The sequence below is a fragment of the Schistocerca serialis genome, chromosome 1 (assembly GCF_023864345.2).
Source record: "Schistocerca serialis cubense isolate TAMUIC-IGC-003099 chromosome 1, iqSchSeri2.2, whole genome shotgun sequence".
Lineage (NCBI taxonomy): Eukaryota > Metazoa > Arthropoda > Insecta > Orthoptera > Acrididae > Schistocerca > Schistocerca serialis.
Genome location: NC_064638.1, coordinates 1,186,116,431 through 1,186,128,663, shown reverse-complemented (window position 1 = coordinate 1,186,128,663; position 12,233 = coordinate 1,186,116,431). Strand labels below are relative to the sequence as shown.

At 43.6% G+C, this 12,233-nt stretch overlaps 1 protein-coding gene across 1 annotated transcript in view; it reads left to right on the top strand.

Moving 5' to 3' along the window:
• The first annotated feature begins 3,739 nt into the window (after nt 1–3,739).
• Nucleotides 3,740–12,233, top strand: part of LOC126418759 (uncharacterized) — a 462,747-nt gene continuing 454,253 nt past the window's right edge. The window contains exon 1 of the mRNA XM_050085687.1: nt 3,740–3,897. The gene's annotated coding sequence lies outside the window, so the exon portion shown is untranslated. The remainder of the gene's footprint in view (nt 3,898–12,233) is intronic.

Below are 12,233 nucleotides of genomic sequence, written 5' to 3'. Positions count from 1 at the left end.
CGACATTGCTGCTCGCGTTGGTCGAGATCCAATGACTGTTAGCAGAATATGGAATCGGTGGGTTCAGGAGGGTAATACAGAACGGCATGCTGGATCCCAACGGCCTCGTATCACTAGCAGTCGAAATGACAGATATCTTATCCGTATGGCTGTAACGGATCGTGCAGCCACGTCTCGATCCCTGAGTCAACAGATGGGAACGTTTGCAAGACAACAACCAGGTGCATGAACAGTTCGACGCAGTTTGCAGCAACACGGACTATCAGCTCGGATACCATGGCTGCGGTTATCCTTGACGCTGTATCACAGACAGGAGCGCCTGCGATGGTGTACTCAACGACGAACGTGGGTTCACGAATGGCAAAACGTCATTTTTTCGAATGAATCCAGGTTTTGTTTACAGCATCATGATGGTCGCATCCGTGTTTGGCGACATCGCGGTGAACGCCATTGGAAGCGTGTATTCGTCATCGCCATACTATCGTATCACCCGGCGTGGTGGTATGGGGTGCCGTTTTTTACACGTCTCGGTAACATCTTGTTCGCACTGACGGCACTTTGAACAGTGGACGTTACATTTCAGATGTGTTACGACCCGTGGCTCTAACCTTAATTCGATCGCTGCGAAAACCTACATTTCAGCAGGATAATGCACGACCGCATGATGCAGGTCCTGTACTGCCCTTTCTGGACGCAGAAAATGTTCGACTGCTGCCCTGGGCAGCATATTCTCCAGATCTCTCACCAATTGAAAACGTCTGGTCAATGGTGGCCGAGCAACTGGCTCGTCACAATACGCGAGTCACTACTTTTGATGAACTGCGGTATCGTGTTGAAGCTGCATGGGCAGCTGTACCTGTACACGCCATCCAAGCCCTGTTTGACTCAATGCCCAGGCGTATCAAGGCCGTTTCTCAGGATCTATGCACCCAAATTGTGTGAAAATGTAATCACTTGTCAGTTCTAGTATAATATATTTTTCCAATGAATACCAGTTTATCATCTACATTTCTTCTTGGTGTAGCAATTTTAATGGCCAGTAGTATAATATCTGTGGTAATTATATTTAACGCCAGAAAGTGATATTTATTCAGTGTTCCTGATCTTGCTTGACTCAGAATCTCATTGGTCGAACTAATCACTGTTGACTAACACACTTAAGATCTCTCAGTTTAACGTAATAATTGGTTACACGGTTATTTACGCAAATTAAATTCACGTCGATAATCCAGTTGTGTTATAGCTGTCCCAAGGTTCCAGGTTGCATTAGTCCCATCCACACCGGCTTTAAGTAGCTATGCTCAGCGAACTGTTGCATCTGCGCCTTGAAAACGACGAGATGTTAAACCGTCGACACATCGGCGGTTGTCCAAGACAGCACCCGGCTGGATTCTCGTAAGTTATTATTTTATGGAAGAAATGTGCAGAGAAGTGGAAGAAAATATGGAAAACGGAAGAACTGATTTAGCCTGCAGAGCAGGAAATCAATTTTTTAACAAATGTAAAACAGCACTCTCAGGCACAATAGAAAGTAAAGATGGGAAAAATGCTGTTTGGTGAAGACATGGTGAAGAGATGGAAAGAATACATAGAGGCGTTGTATGCCGGAACACCTCTTTCGGAGGAAGTAATGGGAAGAGAAGGGCAAGTAGACGAAGATAACAAGGGAGACGACATTCTGCAAGAAGAATTTGACGAAGCTCTAAAAGAACTACGGGACAACAAAGCAACGGGTATTGATGACATCCCTGCAGAACTAATAAAGAATGCTGGTGACAGCATGAAAATGAGGCTGCTTAAACTTATTAGGTCCGTCTATAACACAGGAGAGATGCCGAAGACTTCCAGAAATGTATTATTGTTCCTATACCAAAGAAGGCAGCAGCTACAAAATGCGAACAGTACCGAACTCTTAGCCTAATATCGCATGTATCAAAAATTCTCATAAAAATAGTTTTGAAGAGAATTGAAGAGAAGGTGGAGGATATGCTGAGTGAAGATCAGTTTGGCTTCAGAAGGGGATTGGGAACAAGAGAGGCGATTCTGGCACTGAGACTCGTTATCGAAAAGCAATTACAGAAAAGTAAACCAACTTATATTGCCTTGGTAGACCTGGAAAAGGCATTTGATAACGTTATCTGGCAAGAGATGTTCAGAGTGCTGAGGGAAAGTGGAATAAAGTACAAAGACATCCATGTGATACTCAGCTTCTATAAGAATGAGTTGGCAGTGATTAGGAACTGTCACCATGAACAAGAAGCAAATATTAGAAAAGGGGTAAGGCAAGGATGTGCTCTCTCTCCTCTTATATTCAATACTTACATCCAGGAAGCTATAGACCAAGTTCGAGAAACTACTGAGGTGGGGATCAAAATTAATGGGCAGATGACAGACATGCTACGTTATGTAGATGATATTGATATAGTCACGGAGACGAAAGAAGATCTAGAGGAAGTCCTCAGAACAACGGAAAAAATTCTATGCACTCAGTATGGAATGAGAATAAACAAGAAAAAGACTAAAGTGTATGGAGTATAGGAGCAGAATATGAACCTTTGAGAATGAGAATTGGAAGAGAGGAGTTGGAAGTGATAGAGGAATTTATTTACCTGGGAAGCAAATTCACAAGAGATTGTAGAACCCAGAAAGAAATTGCGACCAGAATACAAAAGGCCAAAATTGCATTTAATCAGAGAAGGAATTTACTCACCAGCAACAAAATCAGTCTGAAAATAAGGAAACGTATCATGAAAGGTTTCGTTTGGAGTGTGGCGCTATACGGATGTGAAACTTGGACGATTGGAAGAGAAGAGAGAAGACGGCTAGAGGCCCTGGAGATGTGGTGCTATAGAAGGATGATAAAGATCGGCTGGAGGGACAAAATAACAAATGAATAGGTGCTTAGAAGAGTACAGGAAACTAGATCTCTGTGGAGGCACATCCAAACAAGAAGAGAAAAACTTGTAGGGCACATCCTACGACACAACAACATCATGGGAATAATAGCAGAAGGAGGGAGGAGGAGGAGATTAGTGTTTAACGTCCCGTCGACAACGAGGTCATTAGAGACGGAGCGCAAGCTCGGGTTAGGGAAGGATGGGGAAGGAAATCGGCCGTGCCCTTTCAAAGGAACCATCCCGGCATTTACCTGAAGCGATTTAGGGAAATCACGGAAAACCTAAATCAGGATGGCCGGAGACGGGATTGAACCGTCGTCCTCCCGAATGCGAGTCCAGTGTGCTAACCACTGCGCCATAGCAGGAGCAGCTATTGAGGGAAGGAATCGGCGGGGGCGACCAAGGATATCATACATGCAACAGATCATGAATGACCTTGGATGCAGACAGAAGTGAGGAATGGCGCTCTGCTGCAAACCAACCTCAGGGTTGAACACTAAAAGAAGAAGATTTGAAGTAACTGCTTGTCGCCTGCGACTGAGCGCGCCCCGCGAGAGGCGCCAGAGTACGCAAGGCGGACAGGCAGACGTCGCAGTTTGTGGGCGAAAGTAAGCCGGTAGATGCCGGCGGATAATGGAGCGTGCCGTGCTCATCCCCGGCACGACTTGGCCCCTGCCCCCGCTATAGGTCAGCCAGCCGGCGAGCGGTCCAGCGCGCAGCCTCCAAGCGGCGGCGACTCCGGCGCGCGTCGCCGCGGGTGCCGTCATGTTGGCAGCAGTGGCGCGACCCCGGCGCTTACCTGAACTTCCGCGCCACATTAGAGCTCGCCTCGTGCCTGCCCGGTGAGCACGGCCGTCTCCGCTCACGCGCGCCGACTACTGTGCGACGTTGTTTACACCTCGTTCTGTGCGCCGCCCTGCGTGTGTCAATTGCGCGTCTCGTCTCGTGACAGCTGACGACCGCGTCTCGAGCCGCTGTGCCGATTGCCTGTCGCCAGTCGGTAAGTACGTCACTTTATCTCTGGCTGTTGTGACGCGAAGCTGTAATGACAAGCGCTGCCTGTCATCTTAATGCGCGTTCGGTGTCCTCCGCTACCGTCTTCCGGCCCTCCCAGGTGCCGCACAATTTACTTCGTGCCTATTTCAGTGCTTTGTGATTCCACATTGTAAATTTCTGTAATTATGAATTTTTTCTTTAGTACGCAAAACAGTATTTATGGCACATTTGTTACTCTGCTGGCAGTGTTAAGACATTTGAGATTCGTCTAGAGAAAAAACTAGTATTTTAAATCTCACTTTGCTCGCCCGTAAACAAATATTTTAATATTCGTATCGAATTACTCCAGCTTTCTGGAAGTTCATACACAGGTCCAGATACTAATGTATTGTCGCTTTGCGCGTGAAAGTAGGTGTGTCAGTTGTCACCAGATCTTCGGACGTCCAGAAGCTTTCGACGGAATGTGTGAAGTCAAAATAGCACGAAATGCACCACAGCGAAATTCGTTGAAGCAAAATATTAGTTTTAATTTTATTTCGCTGAAGGAAGCGCTTTAGCTTTTTCCGCAGAGCGTAAAGAGCTAAAGGTAGATGCTGTATGATGGCTAGTAAACAAATAGTTTGATAATTATTTTGTGTTTCTTGTAGCTTGTGTCTGTGTAGGTGCGTTTGAGCACCCAGTAGTAGAAATGTTCCTACCTTTTAATTGAGCCGCAGCGCAACGGTGTGACACGTACTGTCAGTTTACGCCGGTAACGACTCGCCAATTCGATAGTCGATTTTTAAAATTATGCAACTGCGTGTTTGAAAACAAGCGTTATATCGTTTTCCAGAGTGCACCTGCAAATTAATTTAACTTGTGACAATTTCTTTTAATACTTTGAAATTACGTAACAAATGCATTGCTCCGCTTCTGATAAATCAGCGTCACAATAGCATTGTTTTTCGCTAGGTTTTGCTATGACTTCGCCGGCCAGTGAGGTCGAGCGTTTCTAGGCGCTTCAGTCTGGAACCGCGCGACCGCTACGGTCGTAGGTTCGAATCCTGCCTCGGGCATGGATGTGTGTGATGTCCTTAGGTTAGTAAGGTGTAAGTAGTTCTAAGTTCTAGGGGACTGATGACCTGAGGAGTTAAGTCCCATAGTGCTCAGAGCCATTTGAACCTTTTCTTTTTTTTTTTTTGTTATGACATCCCGTTTTTACCTAAAACGTTAGGATTGAATATGCGGCAAAAATGTGTAAAGATCTTTTCCGAGATGCCATATGTACTGTATTACGAGAACGGAAGCTAAAAGATGCAGAGGTGTTTTGTGTAGATTAATTGATAAAAGCTGGAGTGTGACAGCACCAAAGATCATACAGTCTGAAATAGCACTTTACGTTCTTTTGGACTGAAACGATTCTGAAATATACTGAATAGTTAGGCGGGACATCATACACATATTGAATTAATATGTTGTCAACTACAGAATAATATGCAGAACCGGGAGCCCTTTATATGACGTCAGCATAGGTAGACACACGAGAAGATATTTTTGGAACAGTGGTGGCCTTGAAACACAACAACCAGTCATACTGTTAAAAACTGTTTTCAGCACCGCCGAACGACACTGCTTAAGACTTTCACGACAAGGAGATTTCCTGCGGGACAGCTTCCCAACTCTGCACAAGCGGTGTCTCATCCCAGTAGCAATTATACATGTAAAGCTCCTGCTTTCTTGATCTGTCAATCATTTGTTGTACACAGATGTGACGTAACCGGTAGAATTCACCACTGTGCCTTCGAGCCATCAACAACTCGAAGATGGTATCTACGACTGCAAGACTTGAATCCACTAATAGCCGACCACCATGATAGCGGAGTATTTCGAGCGCGAATGTGACCTCTTTAAGCCTTTCATGTTCTGCTGGATTACAAATGCAGCGGTTGTCAGCCACGGCAGAAAATCGCAGTTCACCAGAGAAGAAAAGACCTCTGGATTCGGTGTGCACTCATACCAGAGTTTCCGGTGACTACTTTGGAGTCATGATGTGACACATTGTATCTAAACAAGTTGTCCAATTTCAAGAAGACGACGGGGACAGTTTGCATCAGTATTCTATGTCTCGTTGTCGTTTACAAACCTCGTTTCTCAACGGTTAGCGAGAGATGGTGTAGCTGACTGTAATTAGTCGTTTTTTTTTTTGGGTGTACTCATAAGTCCACATGCAATATTTCAGTTTGGGACACTTCGGTAGCGTTTTTCTCCTCGCATTATGACAGAACAGCACGTATCTCATCTAGGGCTCGCCATGCCAGAAAATCACGTATATCACTTTGCTGAGATATTACGGCCATATTATTCTCATCGTAATGAAAGCCGGAAGCCAACATCAACTTTGGTTAGATGCAGATGTACTTGTATATCAGCCACGAGTCTTGTTGCCTATCATTTCCTGTAATGATAAAGAAAGATTGCGTTGTCCCCAAGTATGTATCAGGATATCTCTACAGATACTCTTAATTGGTTAGACCAATGTATTCAGTACAGCAGATCGGAGAGAGAATCACGTAATTTAATCTTACAGGTTAGTTGTTTCGGGCGCTGCAGAACCCATCAAAAAATACTGAAGTTACTGCACTTTGTCCTAAGTGAATCAGAATTTAATATAACGGAACGTATCTAAATGAAAGATAAATCTCTTACGTTCTGGACCATGAGAATGAGAACCTGTTTAGATTGGAAGCTTTGGATCGACCGTGAAATAAACGTTAACCGATCGTTTGGGGAATAAATGGAAGCGACTCAATCAATTTTGTTAAGACAAGAGCTAGCGAACAAGCGTGCGATAGAAGGAAGACAGAAAGAAAATCAAGTTTCTTTCTTTTCTTTGCTGTGGTAGTAAGTGGCTGTCCATTCGGTACAAGAGTGTTATGGATGTACTTACAGAACTTGCAGTCTTGCGAAAAACAAACGCTCGTTTCGCAAAAATGTGGTAGGTGGATACAGAGAAACAATCTCGTCGGAGACAGTTCTGCACCTTAAACGTTAATTTCAGGTGTGAGACATAGAACAAAGAGTGATCATGGGTTCTGTGGTAGCATACAGACCTGCCATCGGTACAATCGCCCGGTAGCACAGAAATTAGAGCAACCAGCAACACACAGCAGCATTACGTGCTGCGCACTACTTATGATTAACACTTGACACGCCCTGCAGAAGTTTCCGAAATAATCAAGCTATACAATTTCTTCTCAGCCCATGTTCACAAGTGGCGTCTAATTGAAAGACTTGCACTAGGCCAATAAGCCGCACGAAATTAGTATATCTATTATTATTATTATTTCTGAGATTTAGATCCTGTATCCTTTGTATCAACATCTATACTTCGCCACCCTAAGGTATGTAGTGGAGAGTACCTTGTGTACCTTTGCGCGTACTCCTTTTTCTGTTCCAGTCGCGAACGTTTAATGGGAATAGCGATTGCTGGTGTGGAACCGAATCACTCTGATTTTGCCTTCATGGTATTTAGCGACATATGCGTAGCAACGAACGCTCTCAGAATTTTAATAGTAAACCACACAGTAATTCGGAAAACATCTTGCAGCGTATGCCAGTGAAGTAGGATGACCATCTCCGACGCGCTTTCGTGCTTAGTAAATCAGCCTGTAATGAAACATGCTGCTGTTCTTTGAATCTTCTCTATTCCACCCATCAATCCTTTCTGGTGTCGATCCAACAGTGACGAGCGATGTTCAAGTATTGGTCAAACGAGTGTTTATGCTACCTCCTTTGCTGATGGACTACATTTCCTAAGGGTTCTTTCAATCAGTCTCATCTGCTCTAACCGCGATTAGTTTTATGTAGTCGTTCCGCTTCAAATCGCTACTCTTAGATATTTTATGCATGTAACTGCTTCCAAGCAGTGACTGTTCCGCAATCGTGTAATCAAACAATAACTGGTATTTCTGTTAATGTTTTCGCAATACGTTGTACTTGTTATGTTGAAAGTCAATTGTCACTCCCTGCATTTCCTGGAACTTGCTACAATTTCCTAGCGTTGTACGTACTCTGTACACAACAGCATCATGAAGTAATGGTCCCATGACACTCCCTCCGGAGAAATTAACGTTAAGCCTCTGGGACGCTATAGAGCAGCTACTACGTCATAAACTCGTTATCTCTGGTTGCTGATTCTTTGCCGCCTTACGCTCGGCAGCAACTGTAACGCCTCGGACGAAAGCATAATTTGACCGTGATAGTAGCTAGCTTGGCGTCCACAATAGCGTAGCAGCAATATCGCTTTCTCACACTTGGCGCACCGATTGCGTAAAACGTGTAAGATCACTGACAGAGAGAAAAGGAAAACTGTTTTATCAAGGAAGTTTGCTTGGATTTTAAAATTTTAAAATATACATGTTAATCAGTAATGGGATAACAGAATCAAGGCAGAGTAAAACAGTTCTTATCGAAACTTATTGTGAAGAGATGACATTGTAGCACAAATATGAAGAGTTGAGCAAGAAACAAAAGGGTGATATGCAGTATAGGGTGTGTAAAATAATACTGGCCCGGAAAATATTTCACTCATCTTAAGACAGGCAACCCAACATACGAGGGGCGTTTGAAAAGTCCGTGCAGAGTCCAAGAGATATCATGACTGGCGTGTATCGAGGTCATGTTTAGTTAGTAGCATCTTTGGAAAAAACGCACACCCAGTTTCAGCCTTTGTGTTTGGCATTCGTGTGAATCAAGGAAGTCAAGTGATTATCAAAAAATGGACGAAGAAAAATTTCGTGTGGTGATTAAACATTACATTATGAATGGCAAAACGCCTCGGGAGACTAAAGAGGAGCTTGATAAACATTACGGTGACTGCACCTTCGATTAGAACAGTTTAAAAGTGGTTTCAAAATTTTCAGAGTGACCATATGGGTACAAGTATTGCTGAACGTTCTGGACGCCCTATTGAGGTTACGACTCCAGAAATCATTGATAAAATCTATAATATGGTGATGGATGACAAAAGAGATAAGGTGCGTGAGATTTCTAGTGCTGTGGGCATCTAGAATGAATGGGTACATAATATTTTGCATGAACATTTGGACATGAGAAAGCTATCCGCAAGATGGGTTCCGCAATTGCTCAAACTTGACCAAAAACGGAATCGTGTGAAGTGTTGCAAGGATGGTTTGCACCTATTCAGGAAGAATCCGCAGGACTTTAAGCGTTGTTTCGTCACTGTGTATGATACATGGATACATTACTATACTCCTGAGACCAAAGAACAATCTAAACAATGGTTTACCAAGGGAGAATGCGCACCAAAAAAGGCGAAGACCATTCCTTCGGCCGGAAAGGTTATGGCTACTGTCTTTTGGGATTCGCAAGGAATAATCCTCATCGACTATCAAGAAAAGGGTACAACTATTACAGGTGCATATTATTCATCATTCTTGGATCATTTGGAAACAGAGCTGCAAGAAAAACACTAGCGATTGGACCGCAAAAAAGTCCTTTTCCATCACGACAATGCACCAGCACACACCTCAGCAGTTGTGATCGCAAAATTAATGGAAATAGGATTCCAACTCGATTCACATCCCCCCTATTCTCCAGACTTGGCGCCCTCGGACTACTATTTGTTTCCCAATTTGAAGAAATGGGTGTTGGGACAAAGATTTTATTTAAACGAGGAGGTGATTGCAGCAGCTAATAGCTACTTTGCAGACTTGGACAATTCCTATTATTCGGAAGGGATCGACAAATTAGAACAGCGTTGGACGAAGTCTATAAATCTAAAAGGAGACTATGTCGAAAAATAAAAAAGGTTTACTCCAAACAGATTAAAACTGTGTGCCCGACCGAGACTCGAACTCGGGACCTTTGCCTTTCGCGGGCAAGTGCTCTAGCATCTGAGCTACCGAAGCACGACTCACGCCCGGTCCTCACAGCTTTACTTCTGCCAGTATCTCGTCTCCTACCTTCCAAACTGCTTCGGTAGCTCAGATGGCAGAGCACTTGCCCGCGAAAGACAAAGGTCCCGAGTTCGAGTCTCGGTCGGGCACACAGTTTTAATCTGCCAGGAAGTTTCATATCAGCGCACACTCCGCTGCAGAGTGAAAATCTCATTCTGGTTTACTCCAAACACGTAAGTAGATTTTATTTTTGCACGGACGCCCGTCGAATCTTCCATGGTCGGGGCAGATGATGTACGTTGGATTGCCTACTTTAAAGCGCGTGAAATACGAGGACTTTTCGGAAAGTAAGGAACGATTGGTGGAGAAATAAGAACCACAGTGAAAATCTGACGAAGCTTTGCAGTGATATGTTGGGCGGTGTCTGTAGTATGTCCGTAGATAGCGTCAGGTCGCTCTTTTCGCTTCTGAGAGCACAATGGGCGCGTAAAAATTCCAAGAAAATATTGTCTTTGCTCGTGCCAAGTGTGAGCGTCTGCTAAGAGAATTCCCCTGATTTCATGCTAGCCCACATAACGTAACTGTAACGTAACTGCTATGTAGTTCCTTATTCATGACAGTTCTCGGCCGCACATTGCACGAGCGTGCTAGATGGGAAGTGTTTGATCATCCACCATATGGCCCGGACTTACCCGTTCTGATTTTCATCTCTACTCTGATGAACCTCTGGCTATGAAGAAACGTTTTGGAGAAGACAATGAGCTGCAGTTCAGCGTAGAAAATTGTCGGAAAGCAGAGCAGGCTGTCTTCTAAGACGAGGGATTTAGAAAGTTGGTACAGCCCTACGACAAATGTCCAAGTCAATAAAAAAGTTTAGATTTTCACTGTTGTTTCCATTTCGCTACCGATCTTCCCTTACTTCCCCAGTAGCCCTCATATTTTCTGGGCCAATTTTATTTTTCCCAGGCTGTACAAACTCATACTGAATTTGAATGAAACTCCCACTCTGAAGTAGTGCGTGCACAGTTCTGAAATTTCCTGTCAGATTAAAACTACGTGCCAGAAGGGAACTCGAAACATGAACCTTGCTCCCACTGACAAAACGTCTCACAACCCTTACTCACAGTTCCATTACTACCTTCTTCTCTTCCACTTTCCAAACTTCACAGGAACTTCCGTGCGCACTAAGCACGACTAGTACTCACATAAGAAACAGAGCCTTATGTGCTTGTAACATTCAGCAGCAACCAGCCACAATCTGGTATTGTTAACTTCAAATGGTTCAAATGTCTCTGAGCACTATGGGACTTAACTTCTGAGGTCATCAGTCCCCTAGAACTTAGAACTACTTAAACCTAACTAACCTAAGGACATCACACACATCCATGCTCGAGACAGGATTCGAATCTGCGACCGTAGCCGTCTCACGGTTCCAGACTGAAGCGCCTAGAATCACTCGGCACAACGGCCGGCATTTTTAACTTCAAGCGATCTGTTTCGAATTTACATTATCATAGCCAAACGATTTCCATAGTTTTATCAAAATAAACTAAATCAGTAATAGTGGCTGGTTGTGAGCGCTATTAACATTCTGTACTGCATAACAGTCATGACGTAATCTGGCAAAACAACGAAAAGCTGTGAGGCTGTATTTACTCGTGGGCCACATCTGTGGAAGAACCACGCAGTCTCATATCCCACCTCTATGAAATGGTTAAATGCACTAATTCGTCCAGATAATCCCCACATCTCTATTGTGTGTAATTAGCCAGTAAGATTATTGAGTACTCTGAGTAAGTGAAATTCAATTTTTATGATTTCAGAGCTTACATTCATTCTTTCTCGCCTTTTATCATGTCATACGCAGTCCGTTGCCTATCAGATTTCGCAATTTATTTTACAACCGCTCCAGCTGTCCTGAGAATTTTATTGAGTCCACTACCGGTTTCGGCCATTTTCAAGAGGTTCTGAAAACTTTTATAAATGTGATAGACAGGGTATCCCAGGAAGATTTACCAATATTCAGAGATATGACAGAAACGATCATTCGAAACAAAAATGATCAGGTAAACACGTGCTCTCAAATGCATACTTTAAGAGCTAATAGAACTACTTCATCTTTAATGCCGTGAAAAAAGCTTCTTCTACTGGAAGATCTTTGGTTTCCATATTTTTTTAGAGGTGGTAGCAGGTAGCAAAACAAGAAAAAAAGTCCTGTAAGCATGGGTTCTATAGTGTGTACCTTAAAAGCAATGAGGACATCCTCATCTTCGCTACAGTGAAACATATCGCTTGTAATGAACAAGTTCACACAGTCCTTAAGTTATGGATTTTAGAGCCCATGTTTACCAGACAATTTTTTCTAATTTGGTTCCCTGCTACCGCCTCCCAAAATATGGGAAGCAAAGAGCCTGCAGTAGAAGAGATTTGTTTCGCAGTATAT